General features: G+C 45.8%; 1 protein-coding gene across 4 annotated transcripts in view; it reads left to right on the plus strand.

Annotated features, from left to right (window-relative positions):
• Syt1 (Synaptotagmin 1) overlaps positions 1-18875 on the plus strand; it is a 162055-nt gene that overhangs the window by 52926 nt on the left and 90254 nt on the right. Inside the window, exon 1 of one of the 4 annotated variants that reach the window (XM_077638396.1) lies at positions 6907-7027. The exons of the other annotated variants lie outside the window; for them this stretch is intronic. The gene's annotated coding sequence lies outside the window, so the exon portion shown is untranslated. Of the gene's footprint in view, positions 1-6906; positions 7028-18875 lie in introns of those variants that run through there. 4 annotated transcript variants of the gene reach the window in all.

Here is an 18875-nt window from a genome sequence, read left to right on the forward strand (position 1 = left end):
CGAAGACTCACTAGCCAGCAAAGCGAGTGGTGGTCGGTCACGACGGTGAAAGCATTCCCGTACAGATAGGAGCGGAAGCGCTGTACAGCGAAAACAACGGCGAGACATTCTTGCTCAGTAACCGTGTAATTTCTTTCGCTCTTACTCAACGAACGGCTGGCATATGCTACCACGTGCTGATCGTGACCATGGCGTTGTATAAGTACAGCGCCGATACCGATACCACTTGCATCAGTGTGCACTTCAATTGGTGCAGATGGGCAGAAGTGGCGTAGGATGGGGCCCGAGGTCAAAAGAAATTTCAGATGCCGGAAAGCTGCGTCACATTCGCTGGTCCAATTGAACGGTGCATCTTTATGCAGCAAACACGTGAGTGGGTAAGCGATGTCCGCAAACCTAACTATAAAGCGTCGAAAGTACGAGCAGAGCCCTAAAAAACTCTGCAGCTCTTTCACTGATTGAGGCACCGTAAAACTTTTGACAGCTTCAATTTTCTTTGGATCTGGTCGAACACCTTCTTTATCAACTAAATGACCAAGAACAATTGTTTCACGGTTCCCAAAATGACATTTCTTGGAATTGAGGATAAGGCCAGCTCGTTCCATGCAATCAAGCACAATATCCAGACGGCGGTTGTGCTCACTAAACGTTTTGCCAAAAATTACAACGTCGTCCAGATAACATAAACAAATTTGCCACTTGAGGCCACGCAGGATTGTATCCATGAACCGCTCGAATGTTGCAGGTGCATTACATAATCCGAAAGGCATAACGTTGAACTCGTAAAGTCCGTCTGGTGTAATGAATGCCGTTTTTTCCCTATCTGCAGCGTGCACGGGGATTTGCCAGTAGCCGGATCTCAAATCAATAGAAGAAAAGTATGAAGCGGAGTGCAGACAATCAATTGCGTCATCTATACGTGGAAGCGGGTAGACGTCCTTCTTCGTGGCCGTATTTAAGCGACGGTAGTCAACACAGAACCTCCATGTGCCATCTTTTTTCTTAACAAGGATAACTGGAGCCGCCCAAGGACTGGAGGATTCTCGAATTATGCCTCGCTTTAGCATCTCTTGAACTTGGTCATCTATTAACTTACGTTCAGTGGCTGAGACTCGATAGGGCTTCTGGCGTATAGGAGGTGCGGAGCCGGTGTTGATCGTGTGATGAATACGACTGGTAGGCGGTGGTGTTGAATCGTCTTTGGCAAAGTCGAACACGAACACGTGTTTCAGAAGGAGTTCCACTAGAGTGCGACGCTCGGTTGGGGAAAGAGCCTGATTAATCATAGGCTTAACTTGGGTCTCCATATCTCTTTTCACGTGCTGCTCACTGACAGAGTTGGTTAACGCCGCGACGAAACCTGACACACCTTCCTCGAAACGGGCGAGTTTGAGGCCCCGGGGCAACACAGCTGGCTCTTCAGAGTGGTTCACTGTCCACAGCTCGGTACGGCCTCTCACCACGGGAACGACGCAACGAGGCACGACGATACTCTTCTTAGAGCAGGCGAGTGTCGTAGGCTCTACCACAGCTTCAAAAGATTCGCACTGATTGTGAATAGAGGAAACCCGCACGAATGCTGCAGAGAAAGCTGGTACAATAGTATCTTCTTCCACCGCAAATGCTCCAAAATCCGGTGTCGAGTTATCCACAAGAGCTGAAAGTAACGAAGAATTCAAAGCAACTTCTCCCGTACGACAGTCTAAAGTTGCACCACACTCTTGCAGAAAATCAATCCCAAGAATCACATCATGCGTTGACCGTGGTAGCACTGCGAATTCTGTTCTAAACGTTAGACCACCAATAACAACATCCGAAGCACACACACCAAGTGGAACCAAAGGTTCACCACCGACACCACGGAATAACGCTGCACGGTCACCACTAAACATCACTTTCCTACCTAAACGATTCTTAAACCTCAAACTCATAACGGATACGGTAGCACCAGTGTCCACAAGAGCCATTGTTTTCACACCATCAATAAACACTTCCAGTTTGTTCTTCAACATAAACACGGGCAGAGGTAGATTGGACGTCATCGACTCGCCGGCGGCCTCACCTCCATCGGCCGCGCCTCCTAGTTTCCCGGAGGCGGAGGGGATGCACGACGTCGAGGAGAAGGTGACCGCCGTTGGCGCTGAGGTGGCGGCGTCACACTGCGGTCAGATGCGGGTGATGAACTCCGCAAATTGCTCGGACGGTACGGGTCCCAAGCGGACGTTGGGGGTCTCTACTGCGCGGCGTGCAGTTGCCCGTAAGTATTCGCCGGGGGTTGGCAGTCTTGAGAAGTTGGGAAACGACGGCGGCAATATCTAGCGATATGCCCTGCAATGCCACACCGGTAGCACAAAGGTTGAGAGCGCCAGCGACCGCCATAAGAGTCCTGGCGAACAAAGTCGCGACGTTGGCTGAAGCCAGGATCTCGCTGCTGACGAACCACGTCTTCTGGGTAGGTGGGCCTCCTTTCTGTCGGCTGGTGGCGATAACGTTGGGCAATGTTCCGATCGTCCATGGGCAAAGTGCCGTTGGGTGGAGCCCACGGAGTCGACAGGGCGGCAACATCTTCCTCCGGTGCAGAACTGTGCCGCAGATATTGTGTGTGGCAGAAGGTATCCCGGGATCTGGACAATTCCTCGCGCACAATCTCTCGAATCATATCAGCCATAGAATTTGGAGGACTGGCTTCAACACTGGCTATAGAGGTGACATTGGCCAATCTTCCGAATTTAGGGGTGATTCGACGCAGCTTAAGAGCTTCAAATGTTCTGCAATGTTCTATAACGTCAGCGGTGGTGCTCAGGCTCTCTTTGCTAATCAGGAAATTGTAAACATCTTCCGCAATTCCTTTTAGAAGGTGGCCGACTTTGTCTTCTTCAAGCATCCTGGAGTTAACTAGCTTGCATAACTTTAAGATGGCTTCGATGTATGCCGTGCAAGTTTCTCCGGGTACTTGCGCGCGGTGAAGCAATGTCTGTTCCGCACGCTTCTTCTTTGCCGATTCATCCCCAAAATTTTTCTTTATCTCGGTCGTAAAGGTAGCCCATGAACTCAGTGTATCCTCATGATTGTCGAACCAGTCAAGGGCAGTGGCGGCAAGGAAAAACACAACGTTAGCCAGTTTAGTAGCAGCGTTCCATCGATTGTATTTGCTCACCCGCTCGTAGTGTTTCAGCCACTCGTCAACGTCCTCTTCAGGTTTTCCAAAAAATGTGCGGGGCTCTCGATAATGTGGCCAGTTGTTCGCTGTGGATAGCCCGGGTTGCTCAGCATTGTCGTCTCCAGGCATGTCCGATGGCAGTGGTGGGAAGCCTGCGAGTCTACGGCTCCTTCGGTAGATGGAATGCTCCGTGGTCGATACCCGGCACCTCTCACCAACCTGTTACGTGCTTTGCATGCACGGGGGTTTATTCAAAGAGGGGACCGGTCGAAGCAGGATGGAAGCAGGAAGCCTAGCAGCGTCCTTCAGCTCTCTCTTTTTCTTCCTCTTTTCCCCGCGGGTCAGTCCTTCATCTTCTGCTTCTTCCGTCGAGGTTCTGTGGAAGCACGTTACAATATTACTAAGTTTAGCCTAAAATGAGGGTTCACAATATGAATAATTAAATGCATCTTTGAAGTTTTATTGTGTATAAGTGTTTTATTCAAATCCTTTGAATTTCCCATCTGTCATACCACTGAAATGAAGGTTAACAGTAAGAATTATTAATGTACTAAATAAAATTATTAATTTTTACTTCCAATGGTAAATGGGGCATTCATGTATTCATAATAAAAATGCCTCATAGCTAAAGCAGTAATCGGTCCTCCTGTTAGTGAAAGTTATGAACATGGCCAGAATATTTCTGGTAGAACGAAGAAGTAAAAGAAAATAAATATACATGTGAAACGAACAGGTCAAATAAGAAGAATGAAAATAACTCAAAACATTTTCGTTCTAGACTTTGTCAATGAAAAACGAACAATACGAAATTTACGTAAGTCGAGACTTCGCTTTTCCGAAGTGCCCTCTTAGTGCCTTGGAACATGTGGCCAAAGAGATAAGCCGTTTCCACTGTTGCTTTACAAGGCTAGAATTGGGCACCGCAGTAAGAACTGTGCTCTTCTTTTTCGTCTGAAGCGTATTAATGGCCAGAAACAAAACAGGTTTGTCTAATCTTGCCCTCGCCGGTATTTTCTAGATACAAAAAACTAAAACCGTTTACCCCTGCTCTACAACTGATAACCGCCAGCTGGTTCGCGGCGAAATGATTAACACAATGGTGGGGCAATTCATGACTGCCGCTCTCAATGAAATCTCAATAATCATACACGAATAGCAGCAGTATCCTATCGACTGCTGGCTGCATTCTAGACTGAAGGTAAGTGTAATCCGCATCACGGTCCAGGTTGGGACGTCTGAATTGCATTGCCCAATTTAGCCTGTGCCAAAGCTTGGAGTCCAAGGTAAAGTGAAAGAAGAGTAAGGTGCCCGTGCCTCAGCCGGTAGCTTTGCACATACGTGCATAAATGTCTGACTTTTTGCTGCGGAAGGGGAAATGCGGACGGACGACGACACCGACGACGCGAAACCGCAGGAGCTGAGGCTAATACAACTGCTGCTGTAAAACTACACGGGGTTCGCATTTTACTGCTAACAGCCGTTGAAGGTAGCAGTATCTATACAAGATAACTGTTGACGGTGGGATTCGCGATCACTATTTCTTGTTGCCTTACTGAAAGCTCGTATGGTATAGTTTGACTGCTAGTCGTGGCGACTGGCAGACTTCGTTATCCGTTCGACATTCACATTTCCTAACTTCAGTTCGCATGCTGCAAGTGACAATACATCAAGTATTATAACACGGGAGAGTTTTTCATGGAAAGATAATACTTACACATTAAGTTCTAAATACACATTCCTTCGATTGTATTGCATGGAACATATTTCACAGAATATTTCATGGGATGCGAAATTCTCGGTTCTTAGCCACGTATGGAGGTGCGACATTTACGTTCACCTGCCTTCCTCTACGATTGTCACTTTATGACACAGACCGAGCATCCAAGATACACTACCATTGTCTCCTGCGAACGCTGGGAACGTTTGTTGCGAAGTGCGTCACAACGTTGCGAGGATAAGACTTTCGGTAAATATTTCTTTTAAATGCTATCGCTACCCTTAGGTTGTCGGATTAATCTTTATCAACCTAATTCTTTCTTCAGCCCCAAAACTCCACCCTCTTCTAAGAAACCTCACCGTTCTGTGCGGGGGCTGTAAGGGCTCGGTGAGTAAGCTATGATGACATAAAAATGTGGCATATACCACTGTTATTTGCGACTTGTTCGAACTGCGCACTTTTATACGTGAACAAATCTTGGCAAAGGAGGGCTTTCTTCTATTAATAATACCTTCAATTTTTGTTTCAAGCATGAACTGTTTTTTGCCTGTGATGGCTGACGTTTGGTGGCTGTTTTTTGTTTTTATGCTTTTTTTTATTTTCGCGAATATTTTGTTGTTTTTTTTAAGAAAAAGTTCTCAGGAGAGTTTAAATACGTCTCGCATAATTCGGCTGCCTGCAGCAGCCTCATAAGCTAGAGGCAAGCGCTTCACTTGCCCTTTACGTACTGCTTTACAGCTGTAGCATTCACGTCATGTATGTTAAAGGTCGAAGTGGTGAAAGTCTGCAGAATATTTCCGCCAACAGCGCGAAGTTTCTCGACCTATGTCGCAGCAGCCTCATCTACAGCCGTTTTAACGCCGTTTTTCATAGCTGATTATCGTAATCTCGCGATTATAGACGCCTCCAGACCCGAAAGCGTTCAGAACGAGGCGGACACAGTCACCGATAACCTTTACGCCCGTAGCTTTTCACCGTCATCAAATGCGCCCGATTTCTGATTGGAGCCATGCTATGTTGCTACAAGCCATTCTCGCATCAACGCATTGGATTCCGTGCAATTATGCAGCACAAAATCACACACGGGTTGACCAGCACTCAAGCGCATATAACACTGGGGATAGTTCCTTTCTTTCAATTCTTACAATGTCTTAAGCTTTCTTTCTTAAAGCTCTGCTGAAATATAAAATACGATGGCTCATATTGCATCTATTCCGACTAGTAAGTTCTAAAAGGGATTGTGTAGTCATGTTCCTTGATGTTTCGTTTATATTTAAAACTCACATACATAGACAGTGGGGTTATCGAAAACCCATCGCATTGATGTACCTGTCTCTGTTATATCTTTAAGAAAAAGAGATGGCAGTACTTTAAAATAAAGCATATAATGAAAAGAAAATAGGTTTTGGATGTAACAGTTCACAAAGCAATGCTATGAAATGTGGCACTGCAAAAAATGCCAGTGGCTTAGCTCGGCTTTGCCAGGATATATGTAGCGAATGCAAGTGTGCAACTGCCCGGTTGGCCTTGTTCACATATTCCACAACGTATGAAGCACAGGCATTAACGTCCAGTATGACCCTAAGGTCCATGTTTAATTTCAGCACAGAGGCTATCCAAGGATTAAAGGGGTCGCGCCACTCTTACGCCTATTCTCTAGGCTAACGGCACGTTGTTCTTCGGTTTCTCGGGCCCGCCGCTTAAGTGTCTTGGTCGCATTCTATCGTTCATCACGGGCCGTCTTCAGTGAAGCAGGACTCTGGTCTCTCCTCCGGCTGCTGTCGCTGCTGCTAGCGGTCGAGAGACCGGACGTTAAACGTGCCTGTCTCGCGGCGGCATATTCACGGCGGCGTTTAGCCAGTCGTTCGGCGCGCTGTTCGTCAGTTTCCTGGGCGATTCGTTTCCTCTTCATCTCGTTCCGCTGTCAATTCCAGGCCTCCTCCAGCTTATCAGAATTGTCACCATCCATACCGTCGCCTCAGCTGTGGTTGCGGCGCACGCCAGCTCTCCTTTTCAATCCCGTGGCATCTTATCACGCATGCGACGCAGCTGTCGAAGCGAGCGGAGGCGAGCGCAACGACGAGGAACGCGGTGTCACGTCCTACCAAACGGCGGCGGCGGCGCGGTGTGAAGTCATGCCAGATGGCAAGGTGAGCGCGCGAAGCATGGTAACCTTTCGCGGCGAGGCGCGCGTTGTGACGTCACGTGCCTCGATGGAGTACCGCCACGGCGAAATCGCGTGTCTGCGGCGAATAAAGCTTTCGCTTTAAAATTCTTATGATAGAAATTATCTACACGTCTCACATTGTCGAACGACGCTTCAGTGATCAAATAACTGATATCGTAGTAAATATATTGTATTATAGCTTTAGGAGAGTATTCTATTGCACAAACAAGAGTGCATGTGGGCTTTCATGGGCGAGCCTACCGTTATCGCTGTGTCACACCCCGCAAACAACAATAGTTTTATCTTATCGGCATTTTAATTACAGCTCACTTGCCTATCAGAGTGCCGTTGTGAAAAGCCAAAGGTCATCTCAGCCTCCAGTTTCATGTTCCTTGAATCTACATAAAGAGTAAATGATCACTAATTATCTTAATGTCCACTGTAGGCAGCACTATTCTGTCCATTTCTCTTGCATGGCTGTCGTCTGACTTCATGCTGAATCATCCGTTCTCACAATAAATTTTTATTCCGCACTCCCGTCTTCTATCAGCAGCCGAGAACCCGCCGTAACTATTTCTGAAATGATTCTGTGGAAGCTCCAAGATACAGACATCATTCTGGGGCATGTTGCATCGTAAAGTACCGACTCAACATCGTTTAGAGCTCGAAGGAAAGGCAGGAAAGGCGTGACCGCGAACTCAGTGCGAATTCTGCAACGAGAAGTTCGAACGGACAGTCTGAGCAATCTATCTGAACCGAGCAAACACGGTCAGTTTCCAGGCAGCGATAAGCTTGTACTTCTTTGCAAACTTTCTTGTCGAGCATGGGACATTACACCATTGTCTCAACTGTAGCAACACTAGCGTTCAGCAGCATTCGTGCATGCTTAATCAGTAGTCCGACACTTTAACGCGCCCGTACGCGACAACTTTATCAGCAGTTTCACCATGGTTTGCGCGTGGCTCGCTCTACGTCATCTTTTAATATTGTCTTCCGGCATGTGCACCCAGACGTCCGCCTTTTCCATCAACCGCACAATTAGTGTATAGACCGTTCTTTTTTATCTCTGCGTTTCTGTACAAGATAGACTCGAGCGGGCGACTGGAGCTCTCAAGAGATTGATGCTTTCCGGTGCCGATAAAGTCCATTGTGTCGACGAACCTTGTATGCCCTTGAGATACGAGGCGCTGATCAGCATTTTTTTTTCACTGATAACAAAGAGAATCCAAGTCGAGCTGCGATGCAGGTATCACTAATGCAGCTGCACAGCCGCGTGAAGGGCAGTGACAGGCAAAGCGAAGGCAGTGGGCGAGTGTGTTAACAGCGAAACCTCGCTTTTCCAACCTATTGCCAAAGCCGTTGTCTAGGAGAAAATAACAAAGGATTGAAAACGGCACTTATCGCTGAACTGTTGGACGATGCGACGAATTCGTCCGCGTTTCAGACCTCCTCCAGTTCTCTATAAAAGCTTCACAGTATTTCCGTTCAGGTAGTAGCATATCGAGCCAGACCTGAAGCGGCGAGAGACAAACCGCGGGACTCCAATGTGTTCACGTGGTTACTTTCTGTCCGTTTTCGTATGTGTGTTTATTTATTCCTTTACATATTTATTGTGAAGTGCTCGCTAAGACCGGTCACCGTTTTACAATGGCGAACTCAGAGGAGTGAAAGAAAAAAGAGCGTTAAAAGAATGACAAAACAATAACAAGGGAGCAACGGAAAAGATGGAGGCGATGACATTGAATGGCAGAAGCAGTTAACAGCGAAATGGTGTTAACGTTCCAGCGAGCACAGTAGGTTTTTAGCCTGAAAGAGTTAAAACCTGATTAAATATATCACTACCACATGATGCAATGGCGGTACCCCGGCCGCGCCAGTCGCATTTCGATGGATGAGAAATGCTAGAGGCCCGTGTACTGTACGCTATCAGTGCACGTTAAAGAACCACTGTTGGTAGAAAATATCCTGAGCCCTCCACTACCGAGTCCATCATAGCCTGAGTCGCTCCGGGACGTTTTAGCACACATATAACTAAACTATTTCGTGCAAAGGGGCTTAGTTTGAATGCTGACACTTCAAACGGCTCAGTCGCACGGACCGTCCAGACATCCGAAGCCTGACGAGAGGTGTTATGTCGGTACAGTCAACGAGTCCATGTAAAAAAGTGAGGAGGAAACCAAGGTGCCGCTGCTGCCATCTAGTGTCCAAGTCATTGCCAAAGCGTGCAAGGAAGACCTGTATTCGGTCGTGCAAGTCAAGCAGATCGCACGATCTATGGCATTCCTCGCAAACCTTTTCTCCTCAATTTCAGTGGCTTGCGAAAAGGTGTGCTAGATCGAATCCCATACAGAGAAAAAACACAAGGCATAAAGACAACAAGGAATACTTTGCTATAATGTCGCCGTCCACATAACTTGTTCTTCACATTCGACTACGTGTGTTGCATTCCTAGCATCACATTCATAATCATAAGTATTAATTCTGCACTAACATGCGAACTTCATCATTTCGTTCCTTCATGGTATAAGCACGTGTTTGACTACACTGTTTAATCGATGCTTCAAGGTATCCACATTTTCGCCATCTAGTGTACTTTAACAGCGTGTTGGGAAGATTGGCTTTCACTAGCACACTCTGAAACAGAGTTGTGTACATTGCACTTGCGGGAAACGTAGTTCGGTTTCAGTTTTATGTAGCATCATGATGGCATACTGTCGGCTCCTTCGAACCATGGTGTACTCGGTAAGGTCTCCGGATTCTGGCTCTGAAGCAACTCAAAGAGCTGCCATGACGCACGCTCCATTTGTGAAGCCTCCTCGCCTGATCAGCTGCTCACAGTGAGACGTAAAGGTCACGAGTAGATGTAAGTACACTTATCTTGTAGCGTCGCAGACGTGCATTTCCGTTCGGCATTTCCGTTTACTGTCACAACATACTCCTGTTTTCGCGGCAGAGCATTTCAGCTCTTATTACAGGAACTGCTGTACGTCAGTGATGGACGTCAATGATTCACGATGCACGTCGATGATAAATTAACCCTTTTTTTCACAGATATGAGGGCAGCGGGAGGATGTCAAGGCGCTGAAAGTAAGCTGAAAATCTTGAGCCTCGCTTCCATCTGTGCGAATACGGTCGGCTTCGCAGTTGTTGTCTTATAACTACGACTAAAGTTCTAGGCCAGTTGGTGAGACATGACGACTCAAGCGGCAACAGACACAGGACAGAGGCAGGCGACAACACTGCCTTGTATTGTCGCCTGCTTCCGCCATGTGTCTGTTGCCGTTTGAGCCGGTATAGGTCGTGTCTTGCTGTGTAGCGATGCACTGCAATCGTTTTCTTTATCACACCTCTTCGATGTGCCCCAGCTGCGGCGTTGTGCTCAGACCACGATGCCGTGTGGTCGATCCCGGCCAGAGTGACTTCATTCCATCTCAGGCAAATTTTAAAGCCGCTCATAGATTGAACTTGCAATTTAACTAACGCCAAGTGGTTTCGTAATCCTCCATTGCGGAGTGCGTCGTAACGCACAGTGCATCTTCGGCTAGTAGATAATAACATTCCTTGTTCTGAGTCGTAGCAGTTCGTTTTTTTTTCTCTGAAGGCATAAAACGTGCACAGTAACTGTGATGTCAGCGCTGGCAGCAGATATTGATAGGCGTTCACTGTTTGGCCTCCATGCTCTGGACTGCCTCCCGTTGCTCCGATGCTATAGGGTTGCCTCATCGCCCAGTGGAAAAAACACAACAGAAAACCTTCTGTCGTCACAATAAATTTTCCGTAATTTTTGACAAAAAAGTTGTGTTATCAACAACAAATTCAGCAGTAACAACTGAATTGTGTGTACTTATTACACACTACAGAAAAGTAGTACAGAGCTACAAAGTCCAAAAAAGTGCTAGAGAAAAATACTGCACAACAACAGAAAATTCTGTCGTTACGACAAAACTACAAACTATTTTGCCGTATTTTTTGCATGGTTCTGTCGCTTTCTTCGTGGCTTTGTGGCCGTGTGCATCGTCATCTCCCGCACTCGCCGTTTCTCGAGAAGAGCAGAGTTCACGCTTGCGGCTTTCGCAATGGACAACGAATCTCAGAGCCGGCTTATCGCTTCAGTTCAGAGCCTGCGAAATTAAAAGGAAAACATGCTTTTGTTTATCCCCTCTTCCTATCCAGGCTGACGTCAGTATTTTTATGCTTTTATTGAATGTGGAGCTGTGACGCGTGTTACTTTGTTGAGTGACCTTTACTCTTCGCAGTAGACAGCGTGTGAAGTGGCGTCCAATAGTAATGGGACCCGTGTGGTTTAAAACTATTTTTACGCCGTACGATTTCCCTCATATCCCAGCTGCTACGCATTTTGTCTTGCGAAGAGGAAAAGCTGTTTATAAAACGTATGTAAAATAGACTGTTCCGAACGAATCAAGAACAAGCGATTAAATGCTGCCAGTGTTCCTATAGCTGAGACGCGCACTGAGGCTGCAGTGTGCTCTTGTAATATGTCGAAATATTTCGCATGGGCTGATTGTTACGATCGTTAGCCTTTATGTTTTTTTTTTCCACGGCGTGAGCTCGGAATAAAACTTTCATTAGAATAAACAGCACCTTTCTCCTCTGTCGCTACTCAAAACTCTAGCATATACATAGAGTATGTTATCCGTGCATACCTACCGAGTACAAAACATTTGACAGCCCTCTATGTAGTCTATGGCTAGTCTATACAGAGCCCACGGACAGTCTATAGCAAGATTTGTGGTTCTCTTTCCAAATTTTTTTTTTGTGTTGTGTCACATGAGCGCGCGCTCATCTCTCGCCGTATTGACGTCAACATTATAAAAACTTTAACCTTTAAGAGATCCCACGTCAAAGCAAACTGAGAACTTGCGCTTGCCGCCTAACTCGGCAAAACTTGATCCAACTTCTCATTTCTAAGTAGGACAGAATACGATGCCCATTGGTTGCCACAAGCCGTATAGTGTTAACCCATTTGGTTGACCGCCAGCTGCGATTGTCGGAAGCCAAGTATATTCCAACTTTCGCCCATGCTTGTGTGGACGAAACTAATTGCCCCTAATTACTCCCTAACCTGTAACCTACTCTTCGACACGTCTCCTTGTGTAACTATTTCACCTTTCCACCCGGATAGATGTAGGCAGTGAGGGAGTCTCTTTTTTTTCCACACTCGCTTTTTTTCATTAATTTGCTGGCATATGTCTTGAAGGGCAACGAAATTACCTATGAGGCTTCGAATTTCTTTTTCTACTGTCAGCCATCGAGAACATCTAGCTCTGCGTAGGTAGGCGGTTTTCCAGCTGGCTTTTCTTTCGTTTCCTATTGCCCGCTGCACACGTGTGCTACTAAAACCAGCAGCTGTAGCTGAAGCTGACCATCAGTGTTACTTTTGCGGCTTGCATGTAAATGCAAGTGTTTTTTTTGTCTAAATACCAATGAACAACGGCCAACCCTGGCTCCATTTCCTATTAGCAATGGATCGCGATATTTTGCTACCCCTTTACTTTATCTTTATTTTTGTTTTCAATATTAACCTCGTAGGCATCTCAGCGTAACAAAGTTTCGCATTTAACACGAAGGATGAAGTTTAAGTCTTGCTTTTCGAATGCGGTTTCACCACTTATTGCCCCGTTATCTCCCTGAATTTTAGACTAACTCTAAAATACACCACAGGAAACTCAATTTCCAACATTTTTTTCTCTTTCTTTACAAGTTCATTACAAACTTTCTGAGTGTAATTTCTTTGCATTGTGCTCAAGAATATGTTTTCTTATTCACTTTTTTTTAATTAACTACTCCATCAGGGATGGCTGAATGTAGGTAATTATTACTGATTGTGCTGTGAAAAGCAATCACCCAAGCTTCCCGGGAAAAAGTAAAGGTGCAAAATGCAGCTCTGTCCAGGCGTAAACGATTGAACTCTTCTGACCACCCATCACCTCGGAAAGAGAATTACGTGAATAAAATGCGATAAGATTGAGTTTGGAAGCAGTAATTATTTTTTGTTCGCCCACACTGCTGCAGTGTCGGAGTTGTCGGAGTTGCGAGCGAAAAATCACGGGCATGACTCTGGCGGGTGGTCCCCAGACAGCAACCTAGCAGGGAGGCAGGCCACCTAGGTCGCGTGACCTGGCGGCGTCATCACAGCCTGCCCATTGGATAGTGAGCAAACTGCCCACCGTGGTAGGTAGCAGTTGAATTAATGATTGGTCGCTCGAGAAGAGCAACCTCGGTGCTCAAGTCGCGCCGCTGGGAGCACCTTCCACCGCACTGCACAGACGCATGGCTCAATCGCTGCACCACTGTGTCAGGAAGGTTATTAGGAGTCCCAGGAGCCTGTGAAAGCAGACAATTGGCTTCTGCACATTTGGCAATTAGCCCATTACGTTTTCACCTCGTACCCTTAAGGCAGAGCTTAAGTGTTCCCTCCAAATTTTTTTATTGTCCTCAGACATTCAAAAATCATAAGCGCGAGCAAAATTTAAGTGTCCGGTAATCATAATTTTTAAAATGAATCTTCATTTTTCATTATATTTTTCTACGAACGGGACAATAGTGATGAAATCCTTGAAAGTCTAAACTTTTATTCGATATTTTCAGTACCTAGTCATTACAGTTTTAATGACGCTGGAATTCCCCGCGTTTGCTTTCAAACGGTTACTGTATCACGCACGCATATTCAGACTGCACCCACTGCAGCACCCGTGTGGTGCAGTGCAAGCGCTATGCAGTGCAGATGCATTGCACTTGCAGTGCAGAAGGAAACCGCAAGTGACGAATAAACGAACGGATGAGCAAGAAAGTAGAGAACAGCGTTGCGGCTGTGTCACCGCACTGCCACTGCTTGGCGACTCTCTGCAGAGAAAGCACTCTGTCCTTTAGAGCGAGAAAAAGAATAACTGGCCAAAAGTGAAACAAATGGAAGGCTGGCGACGCTCGCGAGAATTTATTTGTTCGTGCGTTCGCTCTATCCATCACGCTGGTCGAGATGTCGACACCGGCCTTTTATTTATTTTCCACTGTCTTCTTTTCCTTCTTTATTTTTATCCACGGCCCTGGAAGCAGACGCGAGTGATGAACGGCTGCCGTCTGCGGAGCAGTGCACATTCGCTTTCTTTACCGCAGTAAGGGTCAGAAGGCGCCACCATTTTGTTGCCGTGATAGATTATTTTTGTATTATTTAAATAGTTAAAGAACTTCTGTTCGAAATTCGAAATTTTGATATGGCAGCTTCCCGGGCCGGCGGACGCGAATGCCCTAAATGATCAGCCTACAGCCTGGCATGCACGGCTCTCGCATTCACTCAACCCACTCGCGGTAGATTCGTAGTAGTTCACGTTTCACACGGCAGGCGGCGCGACAATTTAGTCAGCATTCCGATTTATTTTACAGCGAAGCTGTAAGTGGCTCACTTGTAGCGTGAGTGTTGTCCTGTTACCGTAACATATCACGTGGTTATACGACATCACATGATCGTGGCCTCACCACCAGGCCGATCAAGTTACGTCATGTTACCGGCCAGCTGCGCAGATCAAACGCAGCCATGAGAAAGCATGACCGTGAAAGCATTTCTTATCTTTTATTTTTCAAGACAGAACAGTTGTGTTGCAAAGGTCACAATGCTATTCGTTGCCTCGCTGATCGCTTAGATAATCGCAGACTTAGAAAAAGAAAGCCTCTCTAAGTCGCCTGCATCAAACATTTAGAGATATGGACCTTGTATAGCCATCAGGTTCTGCTCTGGAACCTCTGCAGTTGCTGAAGTACTCTTCACCGCAGAATCTTTTCGCCAGTCTAATGGTCTCAAGATCGATGCCTCCGAGAACATTCTGGGAGCCCTGATTAATGGCATTGCCTCTTTCTTTTGCCAGCAACAATTTAAAAACCCACGGGTCTTTGTCCGCGTGGCATTTTCTTGCTTCTAATAATATGCGAGTAATGTCCAATATATGGACTACTCTCTAAAGCCGTTCGGGTTTAGCTATTGTTTTAAATCTGCATTCCATCTTGCACTGAGGTGTCAGCAAGGGCTCAACGAACTTCATTGCCTTATGCCTAAGCAGTCCTGGCGTTTTTCTTTGTTTGAAGCAGTCTTCTCCAAACAGCTTGGCAGTGGATGTTTTAGCCGAGAAACCGAATAAAATATTATTCGCACAAATTTCCTCCAAGAATCCCGTAAAACGAAAAATAGAGAGAAACAAGTACGACAAAGTTACGTTAGAAGGCAGAGATGAAAGGCTTAAAGCACGAGGCACGCAGGATCCTTCAAAATGGGTTTCATTAGAGAAAAGCAGGGGCATCGAATTTCTGATTCTTCGCCACTTATTTCGGACCCTCCCTTTGATCAACGTTGTCAGAACGGTACACTGTTGTAATTTTTGAAGGTACGTTTTGCTTGAATGCATTGCGAAGGTTGCAGTGTCGAATGACTTCTCTAAATTGATAAGTTTTTAGAGTATTCTATCGCACTGATATATAACAGGTATGTTACAAGAACACAAGATAGGAATGCGTTATCTGTATCTAAAAAGAAAATTAATTATTGTAGTATGCTTACCCATATTGCAGCAGCACAAAGCTGTTTCATGAACTCCATGCCGAACTGTTACGGTGGATTTTTTTAACCATCTGCAGCGGCATACATCTTTCATACATAATCTTCGAAGGATGTCGGCCTCGGCAACAGTTTGTTCAGTGCGAGGGTACAAACGGCAATGCGGTTATCAAGAGCACGCTAAAATCACAGTCGTCTTTCCATTGTGCAAGAAAGCTCTTGTAATCTTTTTTTTTTTTAATTGGCTTTTGGGAAAGGAAATGGCGCAGTATCTTCCTCATATATCGTTGGACACCTGAACCGCGCCGTAAGGGAAGGGATAAATGAGGGAGTGAAAGAAAAAAGGAAGAAAGAGGTGCCGTAGTGCAGGGCTCCGGAATAATTTCGACCACCTGGGGACCTTTAACGTGCACTGACATCGCACATCTTGTAATCCTGTGCTGCGAAAAAACGGATTTTCTTCATCAGTGTTTCGTGCCAAGTGTTTCGTGGTACAATTGCCGCTTATTCCGCGAACTTCGTGCATAAATAAACTAGCTCTGAGCATGACCCGTGATTACGAAATACGATTTGAATATATCGCTTGGGAATGGTTGAGTTTCACGTACGCAGGATAAACGTGTAACACTGCTTCCTATGCTTCTTGCTTATTGCCCAGCTTGGCGGAAGAGTGATGGGAGGACGGGGGGGGGGGGGGGGGGTCTTCCTGCAGTTTTTTTTTTTTTATTTCCCAGCATGCGTGCAGGGAAGCACTCAAGGCGGTTCTTCAGAAGAATCACTCGTTTTCCTGCCTATGTTTCTTTTCTTTATACTCAGGTGTCCGGTGTTTGCGTTCAAAAAGATCGTTTTAGTCAGTTTATTCCTTTTGCGAATTGTGCAGCTAAAAGGGCATATCTGAGGGTACTTCGAAGATGTTAAGTTGACAGACGCATCACATTCCTTAGAGTCCTCTTTCTTCGCAACGAGAACCCGTTTTTAGGAATACAGTGTGAAACGATTGTAAAACAGCGAAAACACAGAACTGTAACTCAGTAATGCAAGAGAAGATTCTGCACGCCACACAGCAATGACGTCGCAAACATTAACTATAAAAAACATTCGCACGCGTATTGAATGAATGAAGTGGCGCCTGAATATGATGAGTACTTAATTTGAAAATGCACGTGGTGGTCTAATTCAAGACTCCAAGTTTCGTTACTGAGGCAGAGAGCGGGTATTAACTTTCAGGTAATGTTTGTCACCTCGAAAATGAAGTGTTGCTCTTTGAAATGATAGCAAGTAACGCCATTGATAAAGCGAACTATAGCATCAATGTGCACCGGGATAAAATATAATACGGTTCCCAAACATGGCGAAAGTAATGAGGAACGAGACAGAAATTAGGGATGAACAATTTAATTTATCCGGAGGAAGTGCGTTAGCATTTCTCTTTCACTTCTGAGTTAATTGCCTTTCACTCCTCACTATATTCTATTTTTCATTCTATTAGAATTACAACTAGGCAACTGCTCAAAATGTGCCACATTATTGGATCACGGTGAGTCCTCAAACCACTACCCGCGTAGTGAAGTGGTTAAGCGATGCGACTCTGCTCCGCCAGGTGGAGCTTGTGAGACCCGTGTTCCTTTTTTCAGGAAACGCGAGAAGCATGCAATTTGGAATGCAAGTAGCCACCGCCTGGTTGTGTTCAATCTTCCTTGCGGGTATGTGACATTTTGTGAGGCAAACAGCAGCAACAGTGAGAAGGAGTAGCTACCGCAAGCCTCATTTTTGCCCAGATAGTTGTTTGGGAGGCTGCATATTTCGCACGTAGGCCTGCTGTTTTCACAGTAATTTTCTTTTTAATCATTTTCATTTCTGCTGAATCCTTCTCCGCGTCCGCTTCAAGTGGAAATAGGGAGAGGGAGAGAGGGACGGTTGGCAGGCAGCAAGTGGAGAGAGCGAAATAAATGCCCTACACCGCCTGTCATAAAAAGCAGGTGAGGGCTTCACATGACACCAAAACCGCCCGACAGTTTTAGCCTTCATACAGCTCCTAATGATTAAGAAAGCTACGGTATAAGTTTCATCCCTATGCAAGACCTCACAAAATCTATGGAGGCGACCTTTAATCATCTATGTTTCGAAAGTGGACTTTCGTCATTGCTTTGCTTTAAAGACTACCGAAGCGGCTTTACGGCACACTCTGTCACTGCAGAATTGAACTGACCTTCCATTGTATTATCGGTATATATAGCAAGTGTTGCATTTTTTTTCTCCTATTAAGAAACTCTCAAAACTGATTTTCTCTGCAGAAATTTTCGCAATCAACGACTAAGCGCACGTCACCAGAACGCTCGGCATTCCAGAGTGGTTGCAAATAATACCTAAACATCCCGAAGAAAAGGCAGCAAACAGTAGGAAAGTAATTCGATGCGCTTCGAGCATGCAAACAATCGTGCGCTGGTGACTTTCGGCGGGTCGCGGGATTCTTCACATTTCTGGGTCCTTTATCGTGTTAGTGAGACGCATGCCGGCGGAATGCAGTTACCCCGTCGGGCTCGCTTGCGAAGGAATTTGTTGAGCTGACAAAAAAGCATGAAACGTGTTTCTAGGAGTCTAGCTTGCAGCACAGTTCAAGACTTCATAGCTTTGGCTACCGAAACAGCAAAATCACGAATGTACTGATAATGTAAGTTTTATGCGGATATTAAGTGAGAAAAAAAATGGGTATCGGACCATTTGGTGCCTACCTTATAGTAATTAAAATGGTTGAGTTTAGAACATCACTGCAAACCGATACCGGCAAGGGACATTAAAGAGAACTGTGCACAAAAGCCTGACTTACGGACTTGAGAAACAACAATGTAGTCAGCATTGAATACGAGACGAATTCAAGGAGGCTTAACTGTGTCTTCCATGAAGACATGAAGATCGCCAGCGCCACACACACACACACACACACACACACACACACGCACACGCACACACACACACACACACACACACACACGCACGCACGCACGCACGCACACGCACACACACACACACACACACACACACACACACACACACACACACACATCATTCAGGCAAGTCCTAATTAATGGCGCCAAGTCAATCGCTTGTCCCATTTTTCAGGTTTGCGACCTAAAACCAGTACCAGAACTCCAGTAAGCTTCGATCGTCAAATCCCTTTCACTCGTTCATGGCTCTGGGCATAAGGCAACTGTTGCAATTGTGTGTGTGTGTGTGTGTGTGTGTGTGTGTGTGTGTGTGTGTGTGTGTG

This window comes from Amblyomma americanum, chromosome 9, assembly GCF_052857255.1.
Source record: "Amblyomma americanum isolate KBUSLIRL-KWMA chromosome 9, ASM5285725v1, whole genome shotgun sequence".
Taxonomy (NCBI): Eukaryota; Metazoa; Arthropoda; class Arachnida; order Ixodida; family Ixodidae; genus Amblyomma; species Amblyomma americanum.